This window comes from Rattus norvegicus, chromosome 4, assembly GCF_036323735.1.
Source record: "Rattus norvegicus strain BN/NHsdMcwi chromosome 4, GRCr8, whole genome shotgun sequence".
NCBI classification, from domain to species: Eukaryota; Metazoa; Chordata; class Mammalia; order Rodentia; family Muridae; genus Rattus; species Rattus norvegicus.
Genome location: NC_086022.1, coordinates 54,732,148 through 54,748,695, shown reverse-complemented (window position 1 = coordinate 54,748,695; position 16,548 = coordinate 54,732,148). Strand labels below are relative to the sequence as shown.

The 16,548-nt window shown below is 37.4% G+C and overlaps 1 pseudogene; it reads right to left on the bottom strand.

The window, feature by feature from the left end:
- Window positions 1-3,654: 3,654 nt before the first annotated feature.
- Window positions 3,655-4,334, bottom strand: Suv39h2-ps1 (SUV39H2 histone lysine methyltransferase, pseudogene 1; annotated as a pseudogene).
- Window positions 4,335-16,548: the final 12,214 nt, after the last annotated feature.

The window sequence follows — 16,548 nt, the reverse complement described above, 5'->3', positions numbered from 1 at the left end:
GACTTTTATCTCCCTAGCAACACAGTCTCTCTCTCCATCAGTGTAGCAATCCTAACGCGATATCTATCTGCTTGCTTCCCACCCAGACAATACCAAATTACCCTGTGAGGAAACGGGATGAGACCTTAAAACACTGTGTCTTGTGTTACTTGTGTCTTGCACTTTGTAAACTCCTTATGCTAGGACATTTGCTCTTATCCGTATATTCATTCTAGGGGAATGAAATGGAGTTTTCAAAATCATTACATCTCAGGGCCTGCCATTTGTTAAATGCTGGATCAATATTTTAAGCAAATTATTAATGGATGGATGGATGGATATATCCTTGGAACATAAGGCAAAAGATTGTAAATGATGATTGTGATGAAAAAAAGTCATTTCTGGGATGACAATTTTAGTGTATGCTGAGGTGGGCGCAATGTCACTGTGAGTCACAGAATTGGGTCACACTCACAGCTTTGGTGTGAATGACAACTCAGGCAAGTTCCATATAGTGGACCAATTGCACATGCCTTTAAAAAATACCACCATAAGGAAAGCTTTGGATATTTAAAACAAATATGGTTCATCAGAATTAATAAAATTCCCACCCTAAAGTGAGACGACCATGATAGGCAGGTGGAAATGAAATGATTAATGTAAGACAGGGGAAGGTGGACAGCGTGGATATGGACACCATTGTCTCCATTTCCAGGGTGACAAGCGAGACATACGATCTCACTGCGGAGTTCTTCACGAGGGCAGCATTTAAAATCATCCAGATAGATGTTGTCCATCCTAACTGTCAGGTCATAAATAAATGTTGACATGACGTTACTGTGTATCTGTTCCACTCCACCAGGTCTTGGATTACTCTCATTCCTGAAAAGGCTGCTCATGGCAACAGAAGAGAAAGGACAAGAAAGGTCTAAAACTTCTTCAGAGCTCAGTGCGGACCGGGGTGTTTCTCCAAAGATTAACAATAACTACAAAGTCTTTGAAATGTCAGTAGTTTCTTTACCAATAAAATTACATGGATGAACTGGCCCTAAAAATTTCTACCTGTTTCTTTAAATGATTTTAAGATTTCAGGGTCTGAAATTGCATTCCCTGTCATTTTCTAACATGCATTGAATTTTCAAATGCTCTTAAATCAGTTTCTCTGGGAACCAGCCTCATAACTAGTTTGGTTACTTAGTTACAAGTAAGGATTTCATTGGTTTACTAATCCCTGAGACACAGTCAAACTTTGTTTACTCTTGAAGCACACACTACCAATAACTAAATAGCTCTTCTCTTTTATGGCAATATTGTAAATTACCTTCACCTTTGGATAAACAGAAAGGTACCTCTTTATTATCAGTCTGTTTTTTGCTTTGTTTTGTTTTGTTTTTCTTTCCTTTAATTTTCATTGATGTATTAAACTGCAGAGATATCTAATTTGGTAAAATGAAATGTCTCTCAAGTATTTAAAGTTTTATTTTCCTATACAATTGAATGTCTGAATATTAAACACACACGATTTTTGAGTTTTGTCAACTACAGTCAGCTGTAATAAAATTCATACCTTACCTAAGTCTAAATAGGAAATTGGAACAGTATTGCAAATATCTGTTTTCTAATTATTGCTTGGTCTACTGGTATCAGAAAAAATAGTGAAAAGTTTGACTATGTATGGGTCACCTGATGTCAATGGTAGTGTTATTATTATAGCAGAATTATGTCGGAAGGGTGGGATAAAGGATGGTGCTTCATTTTGGGTCTAGGATGACAGTTTAGGGGTAAAGCACTTGCTTACTATGTCAGCATAGGAACTGGAGTTCAGATTCTCAGCAGCCATGTAAATGCTTAAGGCATTTACACATGTCTGTAACTTTTAGGATACAAGAGGCACACAGGACAAGTGAGGGGACAAGATAGGATACTCTCTGGAGTTTACTGGCCAGCCACGTAATTTGACGTAGTGGGCACCAAGTTGAGAACCATCAAAGAATATAACTAGCACCAGCCTCTGGTCTCCTTACACACAAGAAAACATCCATAGATACAGACTGCACACTCAAACCACACACACACACACCCCACATACAACACACATGCATATATACATACAAATTTACATACATACATGCATATACCGCACATATATACATATATATATACATATGTGTGCGCGCACACACACACACACACACACACACACACACACACACACATGCCTGCACGCATACCCAAGTACAAGTAATGCCACATTTATTTGCCAACAAGGTATGAAAGCATGTGAAGGCAGAAGTTTGAGAATCATGTAAAAGAAAGAAGAAATTAAATTTCCTGAAAACTGACTTTGAGAAGATGACAATAGTCTCCAAAATAAGGAGGAATGTAACCCTAAATTACCGAATCCTCCATAAATAGTGAGAAAATAATACTTCCATGATTCCTTACCATAGGGATATAAATTTGAATAGAACACTGATTGCTGATTAAAGCAGATACTATTTTGAAAAGCTCTAAGAAATAATTTTAAGTTGTTTATCTCAAATACTTGTTACTTTTTTTTGAAAGATGAAAGTTTTTTTCTGTATTGGGTTTTACTACACAGGGGAAATCCCATCTAATCCCCAGAGGTAATAAAAGTTCAATCAGACAGACCTTTGGCCAAGCTAAGTTTTATCCTATCTAAAAACTCTTATATAAAACAAGCATCAGGGCAAAGAGAGCTTGCTTTTCAAGGGCATGCACAAAATACAAAAGTATTGAAATTTAGTGATAGGAATTAAAACTGCCTTGAAATGACAGTATATGATGTGAATTACACTGCCATCGGGGACCTGTGCCCCTCAGGGACCTCACTCTCCTGGTCCGAAGAGAGAGAGACACTCGGTGCAGACCTCACACATGCTGAATGGCTCACTCTGTACTCCTTTACTCTGCCTGGCTCTCCAGTGGGTCCTCTTAGTCACTGTTTTGTCTGTTCAGAGAAATACAGTGGCCAGCACTACAGATTTCTAGAGAAGGTGTTAGAGACTTTTCTTCTATGCGACTAAAAAAAAATATTTTAAGAATTTCAGGTTTAGACATACAACCTTTGTAATGGTATCTATTGCTTCAAATTAAGATCAAGCTAAAAGTAAATATTTCACATTTTTTACACCTGAAATATATCATGAAGATGCCAATGTTTTAATGTAAAAGTAGAAAATACAGTAAAAAAAAATCAGTGTCACTTATTTGTATCTGATACAAATCAGTGAATATTAAACAGAAACACTATAGTAAAAATAAAATTTATACATTTGCCTAAAGAGAATTCTCTGTTTGAGATGGGGTAAAAGGCTCTATAATAGCTGTGGTCGGCTCACTTTCCAACACTAAAGGGGCAACTGTCTACTCCGACTCTCAAGCAAGTGGTTTATACAGTTCACTTCCCATGTAACCACCATGTTGTTTATGTGATCCTGCAGTCCTTTTCAGAATCAATAGTAATATACTAGGCAAATATCTTGAGCCATGAATTGTACATTAACATCATATAATACAATACATAGGTAATAGAAAGGAGTCCCAAATATTTTTTCAGTTGCTAGAAAATAAAATAAAACAAAACAAAACAAACAAACAACAACAACAACAACAAAAACCAAAAAAACAGTGTGAGCTCCACTTCCTGAAATTTCAGTTGAGGTAACCTCTGCATATCTCAGCTCCACATTTATGTTGGGCTCTGACCCTTTTCTTTGTCAGGGCTGTAGTCAATAGAGTCTGAAGACAATCCTCCAGAACATTTCATTTGAAAGTCAAAAGTCAGCTCTTCTCCAGCCTTTATGGTCCTTGTAGAGAACAATGCTATCCTGGGAAGCCAAGTATCAAGGTTATCGATGAAAACACTAAACACCTGAAGATTTGGGTCACCACTATGAATCGCAAAATGAGATACATTTCCATATCGAGTTGCATCCACTGTGAACTCATCAGACTCATAGTCCAGATCAAAAAGGTAGGTGATCCCTTTGTTGTCATAGAGCTGTCCCGTCTCTCAGCCTCTTCACTTGTGATCACCTCTCCAACATACTCCATGACAAAACTCATTCTTTTAATCTTCACAAGGGTTTTTACACCCCCGCCACAGCCACTGCTAGTTCTAAAGATGCACAGGGAATATTGTGTGCCTTTTGTACCATTCTATTGGGACAATGAGGTCTGCATCAGCACCTTGAGTTGCAGTCATAGATGAGAGTGCCCGGTTGGATTTTAATTTGTCGGTTCTTATTATAAGCCAAAACAACTCCAGCTTCAGCAGGACACATATCTTGAATAAAACCACCAGATAAAGATGAATAAAGGCAAACTGGCATGCTTACAATGCAACTGTTTAAGGCCATGCATATGAAGTAGATATACTGACAATGTTATCCATTGCCATTGAATAGAAAAGGACATTATAATATTAAGCTCAACCTTTAACAATTCTTTCCATTCTTATCTTCTCGATAAGGTCAACTAAGTCTATAACCTATCTATATTTAACTTACTCAGCTCCTTTATTAATTTGCAATTGTAAATGATTTCTCAGCATGAACACACCAAAGGAACAGGGATTGGTTGTGCTGAGGAAATGGTTAGAGGAAATATGGGCAATACACCATGGTATTAACATGGAGACAGAGTCATCTTTACAGTAAACAGAGATAATGTGGACTCACAAATTACATCCAGACTTTGAGGTGTTAATTGTTACTATTGTTACAACAAAATCACATGTTCCTGTGCCTTGCTGTATTTATGAATAAGTACATTTGCTTTCACTATGGCAAAGTAGGACCGGGCATTTGGAGCTAAAGATCAAGGCAACGAATCTATTCACGTGACCACAGGCTCTCTGTTCACTATTGACTTTGTTGTTGTATCTGCTCCAAACACTCCTTGTAATAACCTAAAGATCATCAATAAAATATCTATATATCTATACATAAAACATGTACAAAACACAGCAAAGAGGAAACCTCCCTTGTTTTTGCATTTACTGTCCTACCTCCTTAGCAGTATTTTGATATATACTCTCTGCCAAATAATAATTCTGGGAAAAATAGTTTTGAATACTGTATCTTCACTGCTGAGCTAACTCTAGTAGTGGAATAATACCAGTAGCTGTTTCCAGGATTCCATTAAAAATAAAAAATATTTCACTAATAAGTATGGACCAAATGAAGCATGAAAAGCAAAGGTTTTTAAGTAGTAAATTTACTCCGATAAAGCATACTTCACAAAGTGCATTAATGAATGTTGGTGACTACTTATATTTCCTAGTTAATTTGCCCTTAATTATGCTAATTTTCACTGAACAGCCATGCTGTAAATAATATGTTGAATAAAGAGAGAAAAATTAATGGTTCATATACAAGGAAAAGATCTACCTTCTGATATTGGTCTTTAAAATGTGATACACAGCATTTTGACAATAAATTTTAAGGTTACTATTCTACAAATGCCAATGTCAGGAATTTTGTGATACACGATACCATCGAGGAAGAAAATACAGAGCAGAGAGAGAACTTTGAAAAATTAGCTCTTTCTCATAAGCTTTCATCCAAGCTCATTAATGATGGGGATATTGACCTGAAGAAACTGAGACACTGAAAGTCATGCATGTCATAGCAAGCATGAAAGAGAAACTCCAATCACCTCACTGACTTGATTTCCCTTCAAGGTCATGATGCTCCACGACTTGTCTTGCAAAAATTTGCAAAAATGATACTTCAGACTCAAACACTATCACAGCAAAGAGATTGTATTCTGCAGAGAACCTGCATGCAAGGATCCACCATACTTCAGGATTGAAGACAGAAGTGTGTACTTTGCAGGTAAATTTAAAACCTGTTAGGGTAACAGTTTACCTTTCTTTCCCTTAGTTGGTTGGTTCTATCTCCAGGGGTATAGTTATCTTTGTGATTGATTAAGGCTCTAGAGGATTTCAAGAATTTTGCTGATTAACTATTCTTGGCTCAAGCTAGGTGATGGGGCAGGTTCCTGATTGGCTGCCCATGAAGGCTGTATGAGGGGTGGAGGGTTTTTTTTGTTTGTTTGGTTGGTTTTTTGTTGTTGTTGTTTTGTTTCCGGTTTTTGTTTTTCTGGAATTGACTTGTTTTGAACTTTTCCAGTTCTGAGAAACAGAAACTTAGGCCTAGTCTCCCAAACTGCCAGTTTGCACAGTGTCTTAGAGTAAGCCTGACTGTTTAACTCTGTCCTTTCATAAACATGAGTACACATGAAGAACCTTTGATACGTTTTTTGAGACAGGGAAAGAAATTCTCTCTTGGAACTGCCTTTGATTTACCCCATGTATCCTTTGAATTTATAAATTTGTATTTAGAATAATTAACAGTGTTTCTGAAGTAAATTTCTGCTCCACTTGTCTCACATTGTTCATAAAACTATCATAATTATAATATTTAAAGTTGAAGGAATGTATATATATATATATATATATATATCATTGACATAAATTGGAATTATTGAATAAAGCAATCAGAAAATCTAAATTTACTCACTACCCAACTACCTCGAAATAAACACTAAGTGAAATCAATGTTCAATTTCTTTTATTCTTTTACATTGACATAAACTGTTTATTCCCAAATATATTATCTACACTTATATATCTTTATATGAATATGATACTATGCAATTAAACTCATGATACCATTTTATTTCATCATCTAACTATATTCATGGAGGGTTATTGAATGTATATGTGATTCCTTTGTGGACATATGATTAAGTTTGTATGTGAGAATACATGCGTGTGATTGCATGTTGTGTGTGTGTGTCCATGAATGTGTAGCAGTGTGTGGGAATTGGCATATGCATCTTGTGAGGCCTGCCTATACTTGTCTTCCATGTTTTGTTTGTTTGTTTGTTTGTTTGTTTGTTTTTCAGTAAGGTCATGTGGGTAGTTTGACATCAGCTGTGCTGAGACTCTACAATTTTCTGGCAGTCGTTCTAAATGTGGGGCTATTGTTTTCCTTCTCCTTAAACTCCTCTGCCTGAGCTTACTTAGCATAGCCAATTAGGGCTATGAGAGGCAGCTATCTTCAGAATAAAATATTGCATCAACTATTCTGTGTCCCGGAAACTTTTATGTAGACCATCTGATCTGTTTTCTGCCTGAGATGTGCAAACCTCTCAGACATTACTGTTAAAATTTTAAAGTGGTATCGATACTTAAGAAAACAGCCTAGCACTTTAAATGTAAACACACACAGTTAGCATCCGACTTAGCAATTGCATTCTTGGCCATATTCCCAGAGAAATGAACACTTGTACATCTTCACAAAAGCATATACATTTTCAGTTCTTATTATAGATGTGTGGTTTTTAAGGCACTGACAGGTGCTGAGTATGACTACAGAAACTATTCTTTTACAGCCTCTGTCCACAGTCTAGCCAGTATATATTTTCTCTATGCTATTTACATAGAAAGGATAATTTTTAAGCATTTAGGAAGCACTATAACTGACAAACAATTTTGATGGGACTTCATCCCTTTTTAATATAAATGGAAGTATACTTTTGCACTGCCTACTTAATTTACATGTTTACATATGCAATAAAGCAAACTGACACTTCCCCTGTGAAGAAATGTGAAAACCGTTCTCTGTTCAAGCTTTGAGGCTGTTCAATTGAATGGTCAGTCCACAAAAAAATACAAAACAAAACAAAAAATGAAAACAAACAAAAAATAAAAAACAAAGAAGGCCAGACTGAATGCCTATAGTACTGACTTTTTACTGTAAACTTTTTTCCTTTTCGATAATTGGAAAGACAGATTACTTTCCCCTTTCGATACCAACAGTAGGTTGAATTTATTGAATGAAATCCATATATTTAGCAAAAACAGGAATTTAAATAGCAGATCCAAATATGACCAGGATGAAGAATAGACATGCAATTAGGCATTGTTTCTTTTTGCTGAAAAGCACATTTATTAACATGGAACTAGAACTATGTGTGATGTAAATGGTCCTTCAAACTTATTGTAATTTTCTTAATATCCACTGGTGCTACAGCATTCTTTACTGAAAATTGGAAGCTTCTCTATGAATAAGAAATTATATATCAGCATGTTTGGGAAACATCTACATTGAAATGGACTATAATCTAGAATATTTAACATTCCACATTTGTCCTCACTTGCCGTGATTTATAACAATAGCAACAATTCACCACCAAACTAAACGGAAGTTTTCTAGAGAGCAATACTTTGCACTGTTGTCAAAGGTCAGCTAGGACGTAGGGCAACATTAGAAGATGCGGCAGGTCAACATATAAAAGAGACACGTGCTCCACTATGTTCATCGCAGCCTTATTTATAATAGCCAGAAACTGGAAAGAACCCAGATGCCCTTCAACAGAGGAATGGATACAGAAAATGTGGTACATCTACACAATGGAATATTACTCAGCTATCAAAAACAACGAGTTTATGAAATTCGTAGGCAAATGGTTGGAACTGGAAAATATCATCCTGAGTGAGCTAACCCACTCACAGAAAGACATACATGGTATGCACTCATTGATAAGTGGCTATTAGCCCAAATGCTTGAATTACCCTAGATGCCTAGAACACATGAAACTCAAGACGGATGATCAAAATGTGAATGCTTCACTCCTTCTTTAAATGAGGAAAAAGAATACCCTTGGCAGGGAAGGGAGAGGCAAAGATTAAAACAGAGACTGAAGGAACACCCATTCAGAGCCTGCCCCACAGGTGGCCCATACATATACAGCCACCCAATTGGACAAGATGGATGAAGCAAAGAAGTGCAGACCGACAGGAGCCGGATGTAGATCGCTCCTGAGAGACACAGCCAGAATACAGCAAATACAGAGGCGAATGCCAGCAGCAAACCACTGAACTGAGAATAGGTCCCCCGTTGAAGGAATCAGAGAAAGAACTGGAAGAGCTTGAAGGTGCTCGAGACCCCAAAAGTACAACAATGTCAAGCAACCAGAGCTTCCAGGGACTAAGCCACTACCTAAAGACTATACATGGACTGACCCTGGACTCTGACCCCATAGGTAGCAATGAATATCCTAGTAAGAGCACCAGTGGAAGGGGAAGCCCTGGGTCCTGCTAAGACTGAACCCCCAGTGAACTAGACTATGCGGGGAGGGTGGCAATGGGGGGAGGTTTGGGAGGGGAACACCCATAAGGAAGGGGAGGGGGGAGGGTGATGTTTGTCCGGAAACCGGGAAAGGGAATAACACTTGAAATGTATATAACAAATACTCAAGTTAATAAAAAAGAAAAAAGGGGTTGGGGATTTAGCTCAGTGGTAGAGCGCTTGCCTAGGAAGCGCAAGGCCCTGGGTTCGGTCCCCAGCTCCGGAAAAAAAAAAAAAAAAAAAAGAACCAAAAAAAAAAATAAAAAATAAAAAAAAAGAAAAAAAAAAAAAAAGAAGATGCGGCAGGAGACAAGGCCAGTGATTGTCAGCAGCTGCTTGTCTGGTTCTGCTTAAAGGAAGATGAAAATACATCTTTGCTCTCTGTGCATCTGACAAAGAATTAATACCTATGATCTACAAGGTAAATACTAACCAATCAAACAACTTCAAAGACCTGGTGTCTGTAAACAGATGAATGATAAAGAAAATATGACATACATACATACATACATACATACATACATAATGAGATTTTATTTTATTAAGTTTTTCATATACTAAATTCTGTCCTATAGTAGAAGAATCATGCAGCTAGAAAACCAACATATTTAACAAACTAAACCAGACTCAGAAAAACAAATGATGAAAATCATCTCTCATTTGCGGAGCCTAGATGTATTTTTTTTCCATTGGTATGTTTAAAATATACTGAAATGGGTACGGATTTCTCTCCCCATCACCAGACCCCTTTCTCTGCCATGTTCTCGACAGCTTCAGGGATTTACCTAAGCAGCCCAGTAAAGGAATGAAAAAGGGACAGAAACATGGACAGAGAGAAGCCAACGGACACAGAGAAGGTATAGAAGCATTGATGGAGAAGCTCCAACACCCTAAAATTGAACAGGGAAGTCAGGTTATTGCAAAGAGCTGGACCAGAAGCTAGAGTGATTGCTTACAAACAAGCAAGGTGGCTTGTTTAGATAACTGATGTAGAAGCAGTCTTTGTAGAGGAAGAGTATTCAGGCTAAAAACAACTGTGGGGAGAAGTTTATAATGGAAATTTTCTGCACACACTGTCAACATCTGTACAGGGATCAAAGGAAGGTGTTGCTGTCCTTCTAAGCCTTAACTGGGGAAGGGTTTCCAACTCCCATGGGGCTAAGGCACTGGAGATCCTTGGATTGGTCCTGTGTGTTAACAGTACACATTCACATAAGAATTTACTCACTGTCCTCCCATGGTTTTCTCCGTCTCCGTCCAGTACTAGCATTTTATTGCAAATACATCTTCCATTAGATTGTTACAAACTCAATATGAACTTGAGTTTGATTGTTGTAATGATTTTCTCCTACTTAATTTGCATATTAGTCTGAATTATTCAAAACGTGACTATTTTAAGATAAGAATCATCCCACAACTCCAACAATTTTACAAATATACACACCAGACTGTTTACAAGCGTCCATGTACCTTAGTTAAAGGACTGGCCACTGAGAGGCGGAGGTAGAAACACACTTCACCCATTTTTTGTTATCTTGATGCAAGGTATCAATAGGAAGTTTTGCCTCATCTGGAATTTACTGTTTAAACCAGTCTGGCCTAGATCTTGCAGAAATCCACCAGTCTCTTCCTATAAATGTTAGGATTAAAAGCCTTAGATAAGCAATGTTGGTGTCCACAAATGTCCACAAACAAAAGTCAGTTCTATTTATCCATTTTTGATTGGTTTTTGTTTGTTGTATTGCTTTTTTAAATTAAATTATTTTATGAATTTATATCTCAAATGTTGCTCCCTTCCTACTCCCCCTCCCAGAGTTCTTCACCACATTCCCCCTCCCCTTTGCTTCTGAGAGAGTGTTCCCCCACCCACCCTCCCACCTCCTTCACATGCTCACCCACCCTCACCTTGTCCCCACCACCAGCACCAGCAGTTGACTGAGACAGATGCAAATATTAACAGGCAACCATTGGACTAAGGTCAGTGATGCCTATGGAAGAATTAGTGGAAGGATTGTTTTAGTTGTTTGAGACGGGGTTTCTGTTTAGCCCTGGCTGCCCTGGAACTCACTCTCTAGACCAGGGTGGTCTGATATTCAGATCTGCCTGTCTCTACATCCTGAATTACATCATTTTCCCTTTCCTTTTCTTCCTGCTAGCCTTCCTATATACCTTTCCCTGGTCCCTTTCAAATTCAACTTCTTTTCCATTAATTATTGTTACATGCATATATAATGTATGTATGCATACATAAATATTCCTATATACTTAAAAACAACTTTCTACTCTGTAACCTATAACTTGTTTGTATGTTTACAGGACTGAACATTTAATACTGGATAATGGTTTCCTATTCAGAAGCAAAGAACTATCATCTAAATTGAACCATGCCATCATATTTAGTTGTACTGATGGTTGTAGGGTAGGGTAGGACTTGATAGTAAAATGAAGTGTATGAAATGTCTCTCAAAACTTTAAGATTCTCCCTGTTGAAATAGGAGTCCATGAACCAGTGAAAACAGATCCATTGACAAATTATTGATGGCTTCTCTGTGAGGCTTTCTAACCAGTGACTCTGAAATATTTGCTGAGTGACAAACAGTATAATAGTTCTTTACTTAGTAATGGAAAGATATAAAGAAAAAGTAAACAAATATCTTTCTTTTCTAACACCTTGGTACTATTGGTGTGCTCTTCCCTAGGAAAGACTATTTCTCCTACTCTTCACTTCTTAGTTGCCTATAGTTCTCTGTGTAGAGTTGATGCCCTGTGGGAATTCCCCCATCCAGTTCGACAGGTCTAAGGCTCTTGCCTTTGTTCACCTCATATTTAGGTAGTCGTGTTGGTAAAACATTATGGGCATAGCTTCTGACATTTCTAAGAGGCATAACCACAGCAAACTCCCGGGTTCTCTGGCTCCTACAATATTACCTCCTCCATAATGTTCCCTGGAACTTAGATATGAGAGCTGTTTTGTTGCTGTATGCACTGGGGAGGACTGGGCTCTCAAGGTTACATTTTGATTGATAGCGGTTTTCTGTCATTGTGTCTGCAAAAGGAAGATTCCTTGATGAGGGGCAAGGACTATACTTATCTCTTGGGATAAGAATGCAGCTAAAGATGGTGATTGCTTTCTAACTTGGTGGTTGTAGGTTCTTCTCTAAGATTACTAGCCTGGATAGTTGGCTACGTTTCCAGTATTAGGCAGGATTTCCTTCTCACTGAATGGGTCTTAAATCCAATTAGCTAGCTGTTGATTATCACTAGAGAATATGTGCCACTAAAACACCCTTGGGGGTATCATGCTATGATATTTAATTTTGTAGCTCATAGTGTACACTGGGCTCTTCTTAATTTTCAATGGATAGAAATTAATATTTTTCTGTTTCAGGATTTTCTTACAACATTTTTCAGAAAAATGAGCCTCAGTAAATTAAAGTTACTAATAGGTGTGCTTAGATAGCATAATACTTTAAGAAGCAATTAAATTATTACAACGGTGTGTTGCTCTGGGTGTTTGCACTCGGGATGACAACATAATGAAATACAGTCGCCATGTCTTATACCTACTGGCACTTGTCAAACATTAAAGCTTGTTGGCAGTCACTGTCACTCGAGTGACAGATCATCCTTGCAGCCTGCAACTCTAAGAAAACAGAACCAAGTTTCTCCAAATTTTAATCTAGTTTGAAGTCACTCTAATGAAATCAACAAATATAAACTCTATTTGGTCAATGTTTTGCCCAACCACAGGCATGCAGCTTTGGAAGTCTGCCCAGTTGTCTGAATTGCTCAGGAAAATTTAACCCTTTTTTATTTCTGTCTCTTCTTGAACCCTAATATTTTTCTCTTATTCTTTCTCTTAAAGCCCTTTCCTAAGCCACCTGGCTTCCTGCCTCCAGAGGCTGACTGTCCTGCCGGCTAAACAAACAGCTTGTCTGTTTACATCTCTTTGCTTTCTTCTGGGGAGCTGTCAAGAGTTTGTTTGCTTGACCTGGAATATTCCTTTTAAACTTTAATAAAATTGTCCTCAAATCACAATTAATTACTTTTCCTTTATATCTCATTCATTGGTCTGTTAGAAACTACAACTGTTTGACACTAAGCAAATATCTCAGAATCACTGAAGTCAGGAGGAACCAACCTCTGTACATGGGACTGTCACCCTTGGTTCTTATTTTAAATGCGAGAACGCTAAGTTTTGAACGACATTTCCTACACATCATTGTACTATTAGGTCCTGCCCTCCAAGTAGTAATACCACTAGATGAGATGGTACTGCTCAGTTTCAATGACAGTTTCTTGTTTCTGACTATGAGCCAAAACGGACAGACAAACAAACAAAAACTATGTGTAAACAGAGATTCTTTTAGAAGCAGCATTATAATGTTATTTATTGCTAATATTCTTATGTTTGTAGGAGGTATGTTTTGAAATATGCATATAGTTTTTCTGCGATAGCTCAAATACAGCAAAGCTATGTCGTTTTACTCTGGAAAGTTGTCTATTGTGCTGAAACCACCTATGAACCTTCATATTTCATATGTTGTTAATGTAACCCAAATATCTATGAATTTGTGTAATTATTAAATGTAAGGCCTTTTTATTTGATTATCTTAAGCAGCTTAATGACAATTTGATTTTCTTTTGTTCATTTATAGACAAATGAGATTGAACATATCACTCTTAATTTCACAGACTATAAACATCAACCGTTTAAATCCCCTTTGTGCTGCTCTGCCCTAGTTTGTGTTCTCCAGAGTTCTCAGCACCTGCCGCCTTGATGACTTATTATCATGGAGCTTCACAAAGCATTAAAGAGCTCCCTAGAGCTAGGTTTAAAAATCACCACTCCTTGTTACTCATGTATCTAATGAGTAGAAAATGGTGGAATTGTCCAGAAGAGGTCAAAGGGATTGCCAATGTGTTTTGCAGTGAAACAATGGCATTAATAAGATAAGATAAGCAGAAGTGGGTGGGCAAGCTTCCTTTCCCAATGCTTCATAGGTGTCACCATACCCATGGGATGCCATCTTATGTATGCTTAGTGCTTGGACAGTTTTGACAATTAAGAGATACTAGTTCTACACACACTAGCATCCTCCTGTTTCTTTGTACATAACCCAATCACAGAAAAACCCACATTGTATGCCCTCATTGATAAGTAGATATTAGCCCAAATGTTCGAATTACCCTAGATCCACAGAACACATGAAACTCAAGAAGGATGACCAAAATGCAAATGCCTCACTCCTTCTTTAAGAGGGGAACAAGAATACCCTTGGGAGGGAATAGGGAGGCAAAGTTTAGAACAGAGGCAGAAGGAACACCCATTCAGAGCCTGCCCCACATGTGGCCCATACATATACAGCCACCAAACTAGATAAGATGGATGAAGCAAAGAAGTGCAGACCAACAGGAGCCGGATGTAACTCTCTCCTAAGATACACAGCCAGAATATGGCAAATACGTAGGTGAATGCCAACAGCAAAACACTGAACTGAGAATGGGACACCGGTTGAAGAAATCAGAGAAAGGACCGAAAGAGCTTGAAGGGGCTCGAGATCCCTTATGAACAACAATGCCAAGCAACCAGAGCTTCCAGGGATTAAGCCACTACCTAAAGACTATACATGGACTGACCGTGGACTCTGACCTCATAGGTAGCAATGAATATCCTAGTAAGAGCACCAGTGGAAGGGGAAGCCCTCGGTCCTGCCAAGACTGAACCCCCAGTGAACTTGATTGTTGGGAGGAGGGTGATAATGGGGTGAGGAAGAGGAGGGGAACACCCATAGAGAAGGGGACTGGGAGGGGATTAGGGGGATGTTGGCCTGGAAACTGGGAAAGGGAAAAACAATTGAAATGTAAATAAGAAACACCCAAGTTAATAAAGATGGAAAAAAAAAAAGATTCAAAACTACCAGCTCGGTTTCATTTTTATCAGCACCAAGTTTCAGATAAAAACACTGAGTCATTGAGGTCAGTCAACTTCCTGTATTTTGTATAGATCTCCTATGCATATTTACAAGCACACACACGTATGTGTCATTTAGATTGAAGCTCTTTTTACTGTAAGGTTTTGAACTCATACAAACAAACAATACAGGGTATATATAAATGTCTTCTTTTGGACTCATACAAACAAACAACACAGGGTATATATAAATGCCTTCGATACAAGGAAGGAAAAGCCTTGCCTTGCATTGTTGCTGTTGCTCTCACCCAGCAAGAAGACATAGGCCTATGATATTAATTGGCATTTGAAAGCAGCAATATATACTGAAGATTCTCTTTGCTGACACATAATTACTTCACTTATGTGTGAGGTACAATATAACATGTAGACAATGTGTGTACATATTTCCTGAAAATCAAGTATGGGTGATTAACACATGTACAAACATAAATATTTGCCCTTTTTTTTTTTTGCTGTAAGAACACTCATAAACCTGTCTTCTGGGTATGTGAAATAATGACGTAGAATAGAGACAATAGAATAATGGAGTTATTGCTACTAAATTAACCTAACTGAATGTATAATTCTCATATCATTAAGCTATTAACTCATAAAGACTATTCTACTTCTATCTTCTCTGAAAAAGATGTCTTAAATTGCAATATAACTGTAATAAAAAAGATTTATTAAGTCCATGATCTTGTAACACCTGTAAACTGCATGTGAGCAAAACTTTCTCTATTAGATTTTTGGTATCATTTCATAGCTCCTCTTGTTTGACATTGCGCAGGTACATATATTAAGAAAAAAGATTAAGCAAAATTTATTTAGGTATCATTGACAAAATATGACATACTTATTTCCTAAATTGATGGCTAAATATCTTCCTAGAAAATGGTGTATATAATCAATAAGAAGCAAAGTGTCACCATACAGTTAATTTCATATTGATTTGTAGTATAATATCAAAGTAGAATTAACCCAGGAAATACTTTTAACTGATTGTAAAGAAGGAAGTGGAAGGATCCAGGAGGAGTGGGGTGAAGGGAAAGACTATAACAAAAATGTATTGCATGAAAATCATTGTAAAGAAAAAAACTATTTTACTCCATGAAAGAGGTTTCTAAAGAATAGTCAGCTTTTCTTTAAAAAAAATGACTTTTATCAGAAGATATTCTATAACAGATATAGTTCACTACAAAATAAAGAGAATGTTGCTACAATAAGGAAATACCCTTTCTAGTCCTCATATTGTTTATTTTCTGTTTGTTTTTATAGCAAAATAAAGATCAAGTGATATATAGTATTATAAATTTTGCTGTTCATAAAAATAGCCAGCTCTAAAACACGTCATATTTTGGACTGAGAGACGGCTGCAGTGAGTAAGAGCACTTGGTGCTCTTCCAAAAGTGACAAATTGGTTCCCCAGCAGTCATGTGGGTGGCTCTC